Source organism: Triturus cristatus, chromosome 2_2, assembly GCF_964204655.1.
Source record: "Triturus cristatus chromosome 2_2, aTriCri1.1, whole genome shotgun sequence".
Lineage (NCBI taxonomy): Eukaryota > Metazoa > Chordata > Amphibia > Caudata > Salamandridae > Triturus > Triturus cristatus.
The window spans coordinates 84,838,327-84,855,671 of record NC_140582.1 but is presented as its reverse complement, the minus strand read 5'-3'; the positions used below and the strand labels follow the sequence as shown (position 1 = coordinate 84,855,671).

General features: G+C 43.6%; 1 protein-coding gene across 1 annotated transcript in view; it reads right to left on the bottom strand.

The window, feature by feature from the left end:
- CFAP299 (cilia and flagella associated protein 299) overlaps nt 1-17,345 on the bottom strand; it is a 1,600,143-nt gene that overhangs the window by 1,287,679 nt on the left and 295,119 nt on the right. The window lies entirely within an intron of this gene.

Genomic DNA, 17,345 nt, shown 5'->3' with positions numbered 1-17,345 from the left:
TGCATCAGGGTCTGCCGCTCTAACCATTGAGCCACACTTCTCCATCGAGTTGCCTCTATGTGTCTGTAAGTTAAGGTTGTGGGTAGGTGTTCATGAATGGGCACAATTGAGAGCTCTGGAGTTGAGGCTGAAGACAGTGAGAGTTTGCCACAGTGCCTATCAGTAGATCATAAGGTGTTCGGAACACGGTCATCCAATCCTTGGCCTCTTTGCAGAGTGCATAGAGCTACGGTACCGTCTGTGCCAATTAGAATTGGCATCCTCTAGAATAAGTGGGTAAAGAAAGAATAAAACAGCTGTTGAAATATTGATACCATCAAAAGAAAACAAAATGTGTTTAGAGACGATGAGGGAGGGCTTGTGTGTTTGTGTGTGTGAGAGAGAGATTGAAAGGGATGATGAAAGGGAGGTGATCTAAGGAAGTACCTGGAGAGAGGCAGACTGAAAAGACAGTGACGAAGAGGAAGGAGATGACGTGTGAGACATGCAGGGCGAAGGTTTCAAAAAGAGCCATGTGGGAAGAAAAGGGAGGGGAGTGACTACCTTAGTGTGAGGGACTGCAGAGGAAATTGAAGTGTAGGGAAGAGTATTAGATATTGAACCACTCAGTAGACCACTTCCCTTTCCACAGACCTTTGTAGTATTGAATTCACTGTCTCATATTTTCCGAATTGAAACATTCTCAATTGTGAGTATTGACAACATAATTGTTGTTACTTCTTTATCTGTTGAATCAGGGCCCACAGACATTGACAACGGCCTGAGGTCTAGCTTGCTTTACATGTACGAGTTTGTTGTTGCATTATATGTCTGAATGTTTTTCTACATAACTTACAAAGGCACATTAATACTGGTCAGATGGCACACAGTGTCAAGCACTGGATTCAAGCTCACAAGGGCCATGTACCTCATTACAATAGGGACACATTTTGTACAACATTATTAGTTACACTTCTTTGGCCACGTCCTATTAAGAGTCCCCCCTTCCTTTTTTAGGTCTCGCCTACGCAGCGCGCATGCGCTGCTTAGGAAAAGACCTTCTGAAATCGTTTCAGCTTTGCAGCCAAAAAAGTGCACACGTTGCATTGCTTTGAATGGCAACGCGTGCACGTTTGGCGATTCCATTGCGGGAGCAAGCTTTCAAACCATGTGTTAATTACAAACATATGGTTCCTGCGCGCTCCCGAAAGGGAAACAGGTGCATGCCCCCTCCTCTCTCCCCTCCCCCTGCTGCCTCCTCGTCAAAGTTGTTTTTTTTACATTCAGCGCAAGGCGCACGCGCTTGTTTTTTCTTGGCATTTTCTTCTGTTTCCTCCTGCTGCTTCCACGTAAATTTTAGGAAGGACAGGTGAGACGGGCCACCCCTATCATCCTTCATTTAAGAAGAGGACGAAGGGAAAAACAAGGGTCAGACCTGCTATTGACATTCATATTGTATGCAAAGTTAAATTCAGTGCTCATAGTAACTATATTTGTAATTGTATATGTATAGAGCTTCATACCCTCACGAATCGCCAAAGTGGGATTATTTGGTTGAAAGGATGTTGTATCTGCAGTGCTGCGTGCGTGGAACACGTGTTGTGGTTTCTTGCGTGAGCGACAGAGTGGCGTTCGTGTCTTGCTTCACAGTTCCGCGTAGAGGGAATAAAGATAATATACTATATAACATGTGTAACTAACAATCCAAAATAAGCTCTGTTTCTCTTCAAATAGTACAGCTAATAAAAGGTTTCACTTTCGCCCTCGACATTTAATGCAACGGTCGATTTTGTTCTTGTGCGGTGAAGCCCACAGTGGTGAAAAATTGCATAAGCACTGGCAAATATTGATGCCAAATGCACATGTACCGATAGAAATATGACCCCAAGAAAATGAAAACTGATCAGTCGTGTTTAACGTGGGGATATTAGCAGCAACCCAGGGTCAGTTCTAACATTCACTGCCCATCGGTGAGTCCTTCTCAGTGTGAATATAACAGCACGCGGAGCACTAAAAGGTGCTTGACTGTATTTACAAGTGCCAGTGAGAAGGTGAGATGGAGTGTGTCAGTTAAACAACAGTCTTATGTGAAATTGCGACCTATACACAGAGCCTGCCATGTGCACAAAGACTGTTCTAAGTAGTAAAAAGGTAGTTAACACACATTGTTACCGTCTATGTGCTGTACAGATGCTATGTCCTACACAGATCCATCCGCTGTTCACACACGTCAGACACGCACCTGAATCACGCATGCGCCGAATGCAGCTGCATCTCTCCCTCTATCTCTCTCTCTCTCTCTTTCACACACACACACACATTTGTGGATCCTAAGTCATGCCCCCCCTACAGAATGTGGGAGGGCCGCTGAATCTAGACATACAGACATTCATAGGCCTCAGAGTGAATGGGATCCCTAAAGTGTGGTGGCTACCCCGTGCTAAAGGGGCTGCAGGGGCCTGCATAATGCCTCACACACACAACTACCACACAATCACACCACGTAGCACCCATACTAGACAACAAAACACAGATGCCAAAGTATGCACAAGCACTATACACACATGCATACAAACGAACCCGCCACATGTGCATACACACTTCAAACACCATCCAGAAGCATACACACATACACTATACATTCACACAGCAGATGCACTGAACACAATAAGCTCACACACATAACGCACACACCCTTAAACACCCACTAAGAACACAGATACATGCATACATGCAGATCCATTTATACACACACCCTTAATATACACCAGACACTAAATGCACAAACAGACAGACACACGTGCGCGCGTGCACACACGCACACACAGAAACACACATACACACACACATGTTTACCTTCGGATTAGTTAGCATTTTGGAGAGTCAATTCACGGAAAAGGGAGCACCCTGACCTCAATTAATCAGTCAAGACCACTAAGGAAAAATATGCAGAACCAGGCAGCTTCCAGTTCTCAGTTTATATATTTCTTTAAATATTCTATTTATTATGATAGAAAATAAAAAGTTAGTTAGAATCAGAACCCAGTTTCATAAATAAATGCAAAAATGCAACGTGGTTTAAGAAATTAAGTAGTCGCAGTGCAAATGGCAAATAATCAAATTAATAACACAAAGCCCTAATAAACAAGCATTGGCATAGCCAATAGGTCTCGCCTTTAGGACCGTATAAGTGTTTAGCCATGCAACAGTTGATGTTGTTGCACCAAGGATATTGTGCTGGATAACTAAACACTTATAAGGTCCCAAAGGCAAGACCTATTGGCTATGCCAATGCTTGTTCCTTTGCCCTCAAACTTAGAGCGCTGCTTAAACTGGCAGGAGCAAGTGGACAAACCTGTACAATGCTGTCCATCGATCCACGCCACGACTGCATGGCACATTGGGTGGCTTTTTCTTGTTTAAAAAAAATCTTCTCAAACTGGGGTTTGTTTTAATTAAGGGTGCAAGAGATCAGAGGAAATGGGGACATCGTGAGCAGTCCATCCAAGACACACAACAAATTAACATACCAATTTTTGGATGTGTGGGGCACAAAATATGCAGGGGGGTAGCTTTGGGGGGCGTTTGGGGTGTTATACCTCCTTAATAAATGTATTATTTAATAAATAGTTGGGTACAGGAGCTTTCAGTCGGGTATGGTGGTGTCTGGTAGATTTTACTTGAGATTTTTAAATATTCACTCAGACACAAACACACACACTCTTCTGTTTGGAGGTCTTAACACATGGGTATTTTACAAAATACTGTGTTTTTTAAGTACCCCTCAAAATTCGCACTCTTTTCCCTTTCCATTGGCCCTTAAGCCACTCTCATGCCTTGCTGCTCATATAACAGTTAACATGCTATGCCAGCGTGATTGTCAGAAAATCTGAAGCTCACGCCCCCCCCCCCCCCCTCCCCCAGTCTTACTGACCAAGCTACGCCTCTGAAAATATGTCTGGGAGGCAACGCTGAGCCACAAATATTCACTCATCGCCCAGAATTTGTATGGTCATCTGTGATTATTTGTGGGTAGATGTTTCACTTAAACCTGCACAGGAAGGTGCGCTGGCCTACAGAGACCTTGTAATGATTTCAAAGTGTGATCCTATAAGGTTTGGGCAGGAGACATGAAGAGAAGATGCGGCTTATGAGAGTTGACTTTGTGAAAGCAGCTCAGGAACTACAATTAACAAACCCCAACAGCACAACCAAAAGAACCTGATGAGCTATCCAATGGAAGCTGAAAACACTGCACTGAGTTACAGCAGTGCAGCGCTACCACACATGAACCCCCGGCCCGTGCAGGTAAGAGTGGTGGGGCAGTGGGGCCGGGTTGGGGGGGGCGATTTCAACAGACGACGACAAGGGAAAATTGATTATTTATTTAATTTTCCCTCGTGGTCGTCTGTCAAACCCCCCACCCCACCCAACCCGGCCACACCACACCACCGCTCTTACCTGCACAGGCCGCCGCTGCACACATGACCTGGAAAGCTACATGTAAAGTTTTCCAGATCACATGGTTGTTCATCGTGCAAAAATGTCTCATCACCAGATGTGGCCGTGTGAAGAGTGTCAATACAATGTAGCACACAACAGCACCATCTGAGAAGGCTGCTGTGTCCACATCAACTGAAAAACTGGATCTACAAATACATTTTATCTTTCCCATTAACTCCGGCCCATAAATATATTCTCCAACATGTGGACATGTCATGTTTTGTGCATGCCAACTAACCATTGTTAAAATTCAAAGGGTCTGCTCCCATTCTAATTGCAAGATTGTACAAGAAAACATTTTGTGGGCAGAAAATGCACCTGCAAGCAAGTACAGTGCGTAATGGTATGCTGTGCCTCTAATGGAACGTGCAGCACGGCAGGACAAAACAAATCCCAACTGCCAGGACACTGAGCACCAAACACCCCATAAACGGTATATAGGAGAGTCAGACTTAAACATTCTTTCATAGTGTCGCAAACCCTGCTGGGCACCTTACACATGGCACATGTGCTACCCAGGTAAATAAACCCTCCACAGGCTGCGTCCAAACCTACGCGAGACCTCGAACATTCTTCTTGCACTTGTCCTAACATATACCGAACTGTAGCTTAGTCCCAGAAGCCTTAGCGGCAGCGTAGCATGGCTAATGAAACTAAGACCCACTGGCCTCAAGATAGCAGTGAGGCAATCAACGGTTTTCATTTCATAGTTTCAGCTAACGTGCTCTTTTTTTGACCTACGCACATGAAAAAACGTAGGCCTTGTGCGTGACAAAAAAAAAGAATAAATAAATAAGTAGTTCAGACACAACACATTTAGGTGCTTCCCCATGAAACCATGACACTGGCCATTAGTTATACCGAGCGGAGGGATAAAAACACTTGCAGGATGACACATTAACCAGGCTGTTTGCAAGAGAATAAAATGTCTCCTTAGGACCCATACAGGGGGCAATAACCTTAGCCCCACCTAAATTAATATAGTGCTACGCGCAGCCCTGCATGCCGTTTCTGTGGAAACCATGCAAAATAAAACAACAGGATTCAGCCTACTGCAAACACCGAAACGTATGCTAGATAGCTTTTAACAACACTTCACTTGTGCATTCCCGTCTGTTGGGCTCAAGCCCATTCTACTGATTATTTCAGCACCCCCAGCCCAATCAAAATCCTGAAACGATAAACTGTGATTAATGACAGAAACTGCTCCCACGTGTGTTCTTCTGATTGCATTATGTCTTGTGGCTTGGCAAGGGACTCTGCAGCGCTCGCGCCAAACAGTTAGAAAAGACAAAATTCACATTAGTGGTGCAGTGCGTATGATTTCTCTTCGACTGCTCGAAAATTAGGCTGGTAACAGCAAATCCCCATCGATGACCAACACTGGTTACCAGTTACTCTCGTTCAGTGGCGTAGCTGGGGGGGGGTTGTGCGGGAGGGCTTGGGGACCACCACCTACCCAGGTTTTTTTTTAAAAAATGCGTAGGGGGGGCTGGCGCTCCTGCATAAGCATTTAAAAAACCTTGGAAATTCACTGAAAAAACCATAGGTTTCAGGGACGTTATAGTAAGGGATTAGCATTTTAAAAACCTTAGAGATTCACTGAAAAAACCACAGGTTTTAGGGACGTTATAGTTAGTTGGACATTTCACTCCTATAAAACCAGAGAAATTTGTCTAACTCTTGCCCCCCGCAATGCACTGTTTATGATGCCACATATTACATCACTCATGACATGGTCAGTGACATCACTGATGACATCATCCAGTGACTGAGTGTTTCTAAAACATTAAAAAATGTTATATATATATATATATATATATATATATATATATATATATATATATATATATATGTATTCAAATCTCAAAAGTATGCTTTATTCGAATATCATTCATAAAAGCAGAATACAATTACAGTAATACATTTCATACAATAAGTTAAAAAAAGAATTAAATTCAAAGAGGGAATCGATACAAGCATACATAAACAAATTCTGACTTAATAACGACCGTAGGTAAAACATTATGGCCTATTAACAATGAATGTTATTTGTTAACTTCAACAAATTTCAGACTTATTTAAAACCCTGGGTAAAACATTCCGCACTATTGACAGTGGATGTTGTTTGTTAAAAACAAGGAAAGAATTGATTAGCAATAAATTTAAAAACAAAGTACGGGTAATAAAATACAGAAAAATAACAAGGGAGAGAATAGTCATAAGACTAGCAGTCTCTCATTAGTCAAGAGAATAGTCAAACGACTAGCAGTCTCTGTCTAATCATCCACGCCCATCCTAAATATTTTACAGTGGCTACCGAAATCCAGGACAATGTACTGGTGCATATAATGCGCAGAGCTACAGTACTACTAGTTGTTCCTAGAATTTTGCACATCGGAGACAGCCATATACGCCTTGGTGCCGCATAGAGTTTGCAAGCAAATAAAAAATGTCCGATGGTTTCTTTGTTAGTACCACAAACAGGACAGCCATCGCAGGATCCCACTTCCCACTTGGATGTCAGAAATTTAAGGGGAAGTGCACCTGCTCTCAGTTGAAAAAGGAGCTTCCTGTCTCTGGGCTTTGTTATAATGTCCCAATAAGGTTCAAGATAGGGGTACATCTTGGCCTCTAGGAACTCTCCGGTCATAGTGCCAGCACTGGAGCTACTCCAATGCCGGCGGGCGACCATCTCCCAGTAAATAATCTTAAGTGTGCTTTTAGATGGAAAGGTAGAACTTACCGGATCGTCCCAGAGTGAGCTCAAACCGAGCTCAAACAGGGACGTCCTAAGCGATTTTAACCATCCAATTTTGTGATGAACATCGGTTCTTATAATGTCTAGAAAACCTCCGGCATAGTGAGAAAGCGCAGGGGTTGTCCATAACCTCCGCCAATACAGAATTGGACGAAGTTGTGCCAAATCTAAGATGGCTCTTCTGCCCAAATCATACTTAAGGGGCAACAATGGAGTGCTTTTGGGGACGCCTATTATGGCCCTAAAAAATGTATTCTCTGAAGATTGAAGAGCAGCCATCTTCTCGAAACCCCACAGCTCTGCGCCATAAAGTACAGATCCCAGAGCTTTTGCTTCATAAACCTGTAGAACAGGTTTTACAGGTTTAGTCAGGGATTTTCTATGCTGTGAGCTAATTGCACCGGCCAGTTGCCTGTGTTTGATTGTTGCGATTTCAATATGATGCCGCCAGCTCTTCGCATTAGATATGTGCATGCCCAAATAAGTAAAGTTGTTCACTACCTCCAGCGGTCGATCATTTAAAATAATTTTTGACTTAAAACTACGATGAGGGTTAAAAGTCATAAGCTTAGTTTTGGCGATGTTTACCTCTAGGCCATACTCGCCACAAAATTTATCAAAGATAGACAGAGCACACTGCAATCCACTAGGGGTTTTAGATAGGATGAGCGTGTCATCAGCAAACATTAAAATAGGGATTTTAATCCCAGCTAAAGTGGGAGCATACACTTGTGCAGAAGTCATGCGTGCTACAACATCGTTAATGTAAAGTGTAAAAAGAACTGGAGCCATCGAACAACCCTGCCGGACACCCCTCTCAACAGGGAAGTCCGAGGTTACCGAACCTAAACCACCCCACTGGATTCTGGCGTAATTAGATTCGTGAAGCCTCATTATCATGGATAGTAAATCGCTAGGAAGGCCCTGCTTCTGAAGGACCGTCCATAGCTTTGATCGGGGGACAAGATCAAAAGCGGCCCGTAGATCGACAAAGGCCGCATACAAGCTTCCTTTACCGAGCACAACCGTCCTCCATTGTATCAAGGTAAAACGAAAGACCTGGTCCACCGTACTTGTGGATCGTCGAAAGCCAGCCTGGAATGTTGAAAGGGCATTGGTCTCTTCCGCCCAATCCAGGAGCCTATTGACGATCACACAACCCACAACCTTTTGAATGGTATCTATGAGGCTAATAGGCCTATAATTGCCCGGCAGGGATCGATCGCCCTTCTTAAAGACAGGGATAATTACTGCACCCTGCCAGGATTTTGGAACTGTTGCACCCAGAGCAATAGCATTAATAAGGTGATGGATGTACAGACACCAGCGCTCCTTATCATTTACAAATAGATCCGCTGGCACTCCATCAAGGCCGGGGGCACGTCCACAAGCAACCGTATTAAGGGCCATCATAATTTCACCAGGACAAAAGAGGTTTACTTTTGGGAGATCTACACTAATTGCCTCGGGCGGGTTTGAGTTATTAAAAGCGGCATATTGATTTTTAATTTTTTTTATCCATTCTGCTTCTGGGACATTGTTACGAGGGGACTCAGGGCCACCTGATTTTCCCCATCTAACAATGTGCCAGAACAGCCGAGAATCCCTTCTATCACTAGCTGCCTTTAGCTCGGTCCAATGATGTTCGTCCCAAGATTTTTTAGCCTTGAGAATACTATTTTTATAGTTCTTCCTAGCAACTTGGATTGAAGCTATTTGCCCCCCCTTAATGGCGTTACCCAGAGCAAATCGTAATTCCCTACATTCTTCGTTATACCACTTAGCAGGCTTTAGGGCTCTGTCACCTTTATTTTTCACAGGTTTAAGGAAATATTCCTTGATTGTGCCAAAAAGGAAATTATGAATTCCTTCTACCTTGTCAGAGCCAGTGCTAAGTGTATTACAATACTCTATGGCTAGTATAGCTGCATCAACATGACTATTGATGTCAGCAATAGCCTGATGGTTGATTGCTACCTTTTCCCATCTTAATCTCCGCATGTCATTAGTGGGAACAGTCCGGGGAGGGACGGACACAAGAGAACCTATGGACAAGTTGGTGTGAGACCACCATTTATGAGTTGAGCACAAGGGGTTGTGATCGCTCTCAAGCCTCCCTACAACCTTCATATCACATATCAATGGCCATAATTTTAAACTACATAACACATAATCAATTCTACTGTTATGTCGGCCGTTGTCAAATGTGCTTGCCCCATTCCTGTCTCCACTAGTCCTGCCATTTAGGGCTCTTAGTCCTTTTTCAAAGCATAGGGCATTTAGACCGATAACATCAGCAGTCCAGCGCACAATGGGAGGAAGCTCTAGTTTAGGGACACCCCATTGTCGATCCTCCTCATCGCCAAATAAATCGTCATCGCTTATCAGGGGTTCAAATGTGCTATTAAAATCACCCGCAATGACAATATTATTATTCGACGATTGTGTGTCAATAAGACTGACCAGGGCTTCTAATACCTCAGACCTCCCTCTCCTCTTGCTCCGAACATAAACATTATAGATGTCTACACTTCCCAATTTATCTGAATCCAATCTAATTAGTTGGATGTCCTGATTTTTGGTGTCAACAACTTTAATGGCCAATTTTAAAGATTGGCGAGCCCATATTGTTAGGCCCCCCATGGGTCTACCCCTCAATCCTTTTACCGCAGGGACAGAATAATTCAGATATCCCTGCGCGAAACGGGATTCACATGACCAAGTCTCCTGAAATATGCATAGGTCAAATTTATTAACAAAACACATCCACTCCACAGATTCCAGTTTGGAGGTCAACCCAGCAATATTCCATGAGAATAGATTCCCCGTTAATTCCTGAATGTTAGCCATGTCATTAACTGATGTTAGAGGATCTGGGTCAATAAGTTGATTGGAGCAATGCTCTACTCCTACTGCCAATTGTACATTCCTAGGCTCGTTGGGAATAATATATGTGTCGGTCAATGGCTCATCAAATGGCACTGTCGTAGCCTTGTAGTTATTAAGTCAGTCTACATCCTCTAGGTTTTCTAAAACCTCAAATCTATTTCTCAGCGGAATCGAGGGAGTAAATTGAGTATGAGGTGAACCCCCCAAATTAGAGGTGGCGACTGGCCTGGTTCTTGGGAAAAAGTAGGTTAATTCCCACGTGGTAATAAGAGACCTCCTATGATTTGTGTTCCAGTTTAGAATATGGGCGACAGCTCTAGAGTCCCTAAAATTAATTAAAATGACATCCCCACTTATGTTTTTTGGTATATTACCCAGCCAAGGTAAACGCCTTACGTGCAAAATTTCCCCGTTGATATACGAAGGAAGAGGACTATTTTGACCTAGCCAATGGATGACCTTGTTTTTTAATTGTAGGTACCCTTCAACAGCATCAGTTTTTAACGTGGGAACCCCCGCAAGCACAACTGCCAGAGGGACAGCTTCTGGCGGTAAATTAATAGAAAAAGGACCTCGTATCTTAGCCGAGGGATCCAAATTGTGACCTGATCTATCAGACAGTAGACCCCCTTGCTTTAGAATATTTGCTACTGTGCTATTCCTAACCATAGTTGGACAATATGATTTAGAATTGATAGTTCTACCTGCATAGCTATTCCTTTCCTTATTTATACTCATGTCAGGTTGAGAAACTATCTCATTTGATGGTAAATTGGAAGATGGTGTAACAGAAGCTGAGACAGTGGGAAGTGCTAGTGGGGGACCTGCTGTACTCATAATTATGTCCCTCTTATTACCCATTAGAGTTTCTACTTTCTCTAACCTTCTTTCGATGGTCTTTAAACTCTCAACAATTGGCAGCATAAGTGATTTTAATAATTTGTCAATTTTATCCAATAGATCCACAGCAATTGTATCTTGATTAAAACAAGATGCAGTGCTACCGGGAAGAGATGTATTGACAATGCAAGGAGTAAGATCTTTTTCAGGACGAGCTAAAGTAGAATTACTACTGGATATATTTTTACTTTTACGTGACTCAGAATCTATCTTCCTCCTTTTCCTGGGCAATGGACCTGACAATGTAGGTTGCCTAAATGCAATGTCAGTGTGAGATAGCGGCTCGGTGACTTGTGCCAACAGCTCATTTGATACAGCCGGGACATTAATTATATCAGTAGGAGAAGGAAAAGCAGTTAGGGACAAATCATTACATGAATCCCTAATGATTAAATTACTGGAAGGAGTTGGAGAGTCATTATTACCCAGGAGTTGAGAAGACTCTTGTGGAGAAGGGACACTCTTATCTGGGCGAATAGCTTCAGAAGGAGAGGCTGTAATCAATGGCATATTTTTAATGTGCTCAATAGAGCAACGACGCCTAGCCCTAAGTTCTGCAAGAGTAGCTTCCCGATCTGAACCAGAGTTAACTTTCAATAAATACCCATCAAGGGTACCTTTTTTAGAAGACTCATTCATCATGGGATAATATAATAAAACAACCAATTAAGAACAAAGGTCACAATAATCTCTGACTTACAAAACAATAAATCGTGCCACTTCTAATAAAGATAACCGCACATACAAACATCCATGCACTGTCAGAACAATTACAAGTCAAGGGGGTGAGCCCGGCCCGGCCTCCTTCGGCTCCTGAAGGCTACAGAGGGCCCGCCCTTTGCCCGGGCTTAGCTTAGCCCGGCGTCGCCCGCGCGCGTCCCGCGACGCGGAGGAGATGCCTGGTTTTTAAGCGCCTCCTGGCGCGGGAAACGCTGTCGGCGGGTTTCCTGCCGCACAAGCTGCTGGGAATTGTAGTTGGTCCCCACTCAGCGGCCGCGTAGGTGTTGGCGGCGGCGGAGGACAAAAGAGTCAGCAGATCGAGGCACACAGGGCACACCAGGTAAGACACGCAACGGGAGTCAACAGCGCACCCCCAGGTCAGCAAAGGAGCAACCTTGCTCTGCTGCCTTCAACGTTCCCACCCTGCCCTCGATCGGGCAGGTGGGTCATATAGATGCATATAGATGCAGGGGGCCTGGAAGGGAGGTGCACTGTCGGAGCGCGGAGCGCTTGAGTCAGTGGAGGTGCGCTTATAATACAGTTCAGGCGGGGCCTTGCACGGCCAGCACTCACCCAGTCGGCAGCAGCCGCCCCGAGCCCCGCTGCAGCTGCGACGGTACTGCCTCCGATGTCCGTGCGTGCACTGCGGCCTGAGACGAGACCTCCACCGGGTGCCAGGAAGGAAGGCGGGGAGCGCCGAGTTCGGGGTCCACGCTAACACTCCCGAAGTCTGATGGGCCTCGGCGTAAGGTACTTGCGTTTAGTGGCTAGGGGAGTCTCCCGAGTCCGCTTTCGATTTCTCAGGGTCACCGCTGAAGGGTTTCCGATGCGTCGAGGGGTCAGAGGGCGTCCCGAAGCCGCCGATTTGTGCTGCTGAGCACTACCGGCTCGTCTCCGCTACATATATATGTATGCCAAGGTGTATTGAAGAATGAGTGGGTGTATGAGTGTCTGAATGGATGATTTAGTGGGTGTGTGACTGACTGTATAAGTGAGTGATTAAAAGTGTCTTAGTGAATGTATGGGTGAATGATTAATCTGTGTGAATGTCTGTATCAGCCTGTCAGTTGATGTGTAAGTGGCTGTATGGGTTGGTGAGCAACTACATCAGTGTCTCTATGGGTTAATGATTGGTTGTCTGAATACCTGTATGGGTGCCTGAGTGTCTGTGTGGGTGGATGGGGGGTGTGACTCCCTGCATGGATGTGTGAGTGGGTGATTCACTGGGTGTATGGGTTAATGAGTGCGTGGTAGGGACTGTATGGGTGAATGAGTGTACGTATAGCTGTGTTGGTGAGTGAATGGATGTCTTAGTGGTATTTGTGTAAGTAACTACATATGTGAAAGGCAGTATATGTGAGTGTTGGAGTATATAAGTGAGTGTATGTGACAGTGAGTGATTGTGACAGTGGCTTGGATAAGCGTGTGCTTATGTCAGTAATTGTTGAAGAGAGTACGTATATGCTACTATCTGTATTAATAAGTGAGGTGGTGTGTGTATATAACTGTATAGATGAGTAAATGGCAGTGTAATTAATTATTTGGGTGACTAACTAGGTGTTTGAGTAACTCTTTGGGTGAGTGGCAGTGTGTGAGTTTCTATATGGGTGAATGAGTGGATATATCAGTGGCTGTATTGATGAATGACTAGTGTATGAGTGACTATATGGGTTAGTGAGTGGATGTGTGTGTGTAGATGTACAAATCACTGAGCGGGTATGTACTAACTGCTATTGTTCTGTCTATATTTTCGATAGTGGTAGTCTGTATTTTAGAGTGGGTGTATCAAAGGTTTTATTAGGGTATGAGGAGGTGAATCAGATGATCACGTGGATGATGTCATCAGTGATGTCATTTGAGTAGTCATCAGTGATGTCACCAGAGATGTCACTGACCATGTCATGAGTGATGTAGTATGTGATGTCATCAGCAGTGCATTGCGGGGGCGTGAGTTATAGTTTAGCTCTACTAACTATAATGGCCAAGCTGCTCTGGTTTTATACCAGTGAAATGTCCAACTAACTACAACTTCCCTGAAACCTGTGTTTTTTTTACAGTATATATATATATATTATCTACTGGCGGTCGCCAGTAGATAGTTATAGTTAGGACCGTGTTTCCATAGGAAACCCGCAACATTCTATTTGGAATAATTTTGGCGCCGATTGACGAATCCTCGCGGAATTTTCAAAATAGGTGGGGCGCTCTGCTCCGCTCCTTCCCTGAAAGTCTCGGGGGGATTCGTCAAGCGGGGGCTGAGAAAAAGGGGGGGTCCCACAACGCGTTTTCCCAATGCATTTTCCCATAGGACCTTTAGTCCAAGCTACAGCCCGAACGGCTGAACAGAATTACTTGAAATTTGGCAGAGAGGTAGTCCTCAGGTCAGGGATGTGCCTTTTGCAGGTCTGGTGTAAATCTGTTCAGTATTTCCTGAGAAAATAGCATTTAAATCAATATATATATCTATAAGCGCGCACCGTGCGCGTACGGTAAAATGTACCGTACGCGCACGCTGCCGTGCGCGAGCACGATTCTGACTGGTTGTTGAATCTTAGTAAACATTCGAATCGGTCGAAACCAGGAAGTGTCGGCCGCCATTTTGTCTCTTGCAGTCTGAGGGGGTGAAAAAGAAAGGTGGATAACGTGAAAAGGGGGCAGGGTGGACAGTTCCTGACCCCCTAGCCTTGGTCAGGGGGTCCCAGAAGGACCCCCAAGGGGCAAGATTTCTTTTAATTTTTTTTTGAAAAATCGCGGAGTGCGCGTAGCGTGCGCGTACGGTACGCACTCGGTGAAAAACCTTAAAAAAATAAATACATAAATACAGAATTTAGCATTTAAAAAACCGTACAAATTCACTGAAAAGACCATAGGTTTCACACACGTTATAGTTAGGAATTAGCATTTAAAAAACCTTGCAAATTCACTTAAAAAACCATAGGTTTCACACATGTTATAGTTAGCTGGACATTTTACTCGTGAAAAACCATTGAAATTCCCCCGTTATAGTTAGTGCAGGCAACTATAACTCACGCGACCGCAATCCTCTGCTGATGACGTCAGATATTACATCACTGATGACATATGTGTCTTTCTGAAAAAATAATATTTGTAATATATGTATAGCTAAAAATTAATGGAAGAAGAGATGGGTAAATAGGTGTCTAAATACAGTGATGTAATATCTGACGTCATCAGCAGAGGATTGCGGTCGCGTGAGTTATAGTTGCCTGCACTGACTATAACGGGGGAATTTCAATAGTTTTTCACGAGTGAAATGTCCAGCTAACTATAACATGTGTGAAACCTATGGTTTTTTAAGTGAATATATATATATTCACTGAAAAAACCATAGGTTTCAGGGTGTTATAGTTAGCTGGACTTTTCACTCGTACAAAACCATTGAAATTCCCCCCGTTATAGTTAGTTCAGCTAACTATAACTCGCGCGCCCGCAATGCACTGCTGATGATGTCACATATTACATCACTCATGACATGGTCAGTGACATCACTCATGACATCACTGATGACATCATCCATGTGATAGAGTGGCAGACCTCCTCTCCCCCTAATATAACCTTTGATACACACATTCAAAAATAGAAACTAACATTTTCAAAACAATGGACATACCAATATCAGTTACATCAACCTATTCAGTAATTCTAAGATCCACATACACATACACTCATTCACCAACAGTCCTATACAGTCACTCATACATGTACTCACTCATCATATGTACTCATACACATATACATCCTGTTACACAACGCCACTCATCCATAGAGTTACTCACACACATAGTCACTCATGCTAATAAAAATCAAACATCCATTTACTTGCATATACAGTTATACACACACCACCACACTTACTTGTACAGAAACTTACACATACTTAGTCTTTTAAACAATCACTTATAGAAACACATACTTATTCATACAGGAACTCTTTCAATCTCTCACTCTCACATATACTCACTTATATACACCAATAGTCACATATACTAGTTTAAAACCTATGTAGTTACTCATAAAGACACTATTGAGACTGTCATTCACTCACTAACACACCCATGCACACACTCATCCACCCATACAGTCCTGCACACATGCTGTCTTCAACACATACAAACAGTGAGTCACTCATTCATGCACCTATGCACTATGTAATACCCCCCACCGAACCATACAGACACGCAGACACTCATACTGATACTCAAAAAAACAACTAATAACCTATATAGACACTCATGTAGCTACTCACCAACCCATGCAGCCACTTATACACAAAGTGAGAGACTGATACAGATATTTACATATTTAAACATTACTCACTAAGCCGTGTATTCATTAAGACACACTTAATTAGTCAGTTATACAATCAATTTTTCAAAAACAAATCATCCATTTAGACACTTCTATACCCATTTATTCTTCCATCGACCTTGAGATATACATATATAAAACATATGTAATTTTCAGAAAAACACACATTCACTGGATGATGTCATCAGTGATGTCATTTGAGATGTCATCAGTGATGTCATGAGTGATGTCACTGACCATGTCATGAGTGATGTAATATGTGACATCATCAGCAGTGCATTGCGGGCGCGCGAGTTATAGTTAGCTGAACTAACTATAACGGGGGAATTTCAATGGTTTTGTACGAGTGAAAAGTCCAGCTAACCATAACGCCCTGAAACCTATGGTTTTTTCAGTGAATTTCTAAGGTTTTTTAAATGCTAATTCCTAACTACGACGTGCCTGAAACCTATGGTTTTTTCAGTAAATTTCAAAGGTTTTTTAAATGCTAATATCTAACAATGGCTGCAGAGATAGGACATGTGAAGAAAGAAGAAAAAACGCAGAGAAAGAAAAAAAAGAAATGCAGAAAGAAGCAACAGAAGTCCTCAAAGACGAAGAAAAGTGCAGGAAGAAGGATAACGTGCAGAAAGAACAAACAGAAGAACAGAAAGAAGCCTTGTTGCAAAATCATCCTGTACCCTCAACTTTTTCAGACGGATACTGGTGTTAACTGAGTCTGACTAACCAGTCCTAGAGCCAGTGCTATGTTAAAACACACTCAGAATACAGTGAAAACATCTACATACACTAGGGAACACTATGCGTTGGGGTCCCCCTGTGATCAGCATGACCTCCTCTGTAAGCCCCTAGTATATAATAGGGCAGGTGATTAAAACTACCTCTTAAAACGCGCCACAGGGCGTGTTTGCACATGTCACCTCAGGCCCCGTCCCCTCACTTCCCCACTGTGTAAACATGCCCTGTTGCCGTTTTAAGTTGGGAGATTAAGTCCCCTTGAATCCTGGGGGTCCCTAGGGTCCAACTAGACCACTAGGTACCTCCAGTAAGCGCCACAGAGCTGCGTTGCAGAGAGATGTAAAAAGGGGCATGGCCTAGACCACCTCTCTGTAGCGCAGCGCAGTGGCACTTACTGGAAGCACCTGGTGGGCTAGTTGGCCCCCAGGGTCCCTCAGGATTGAAGGGGAATTATTTCCCCAACTTAAAACGCGCCACAAGGCTTGTTTGCACACGTTAACTCAGGCCCCGTCCCCTCCCTTCACCA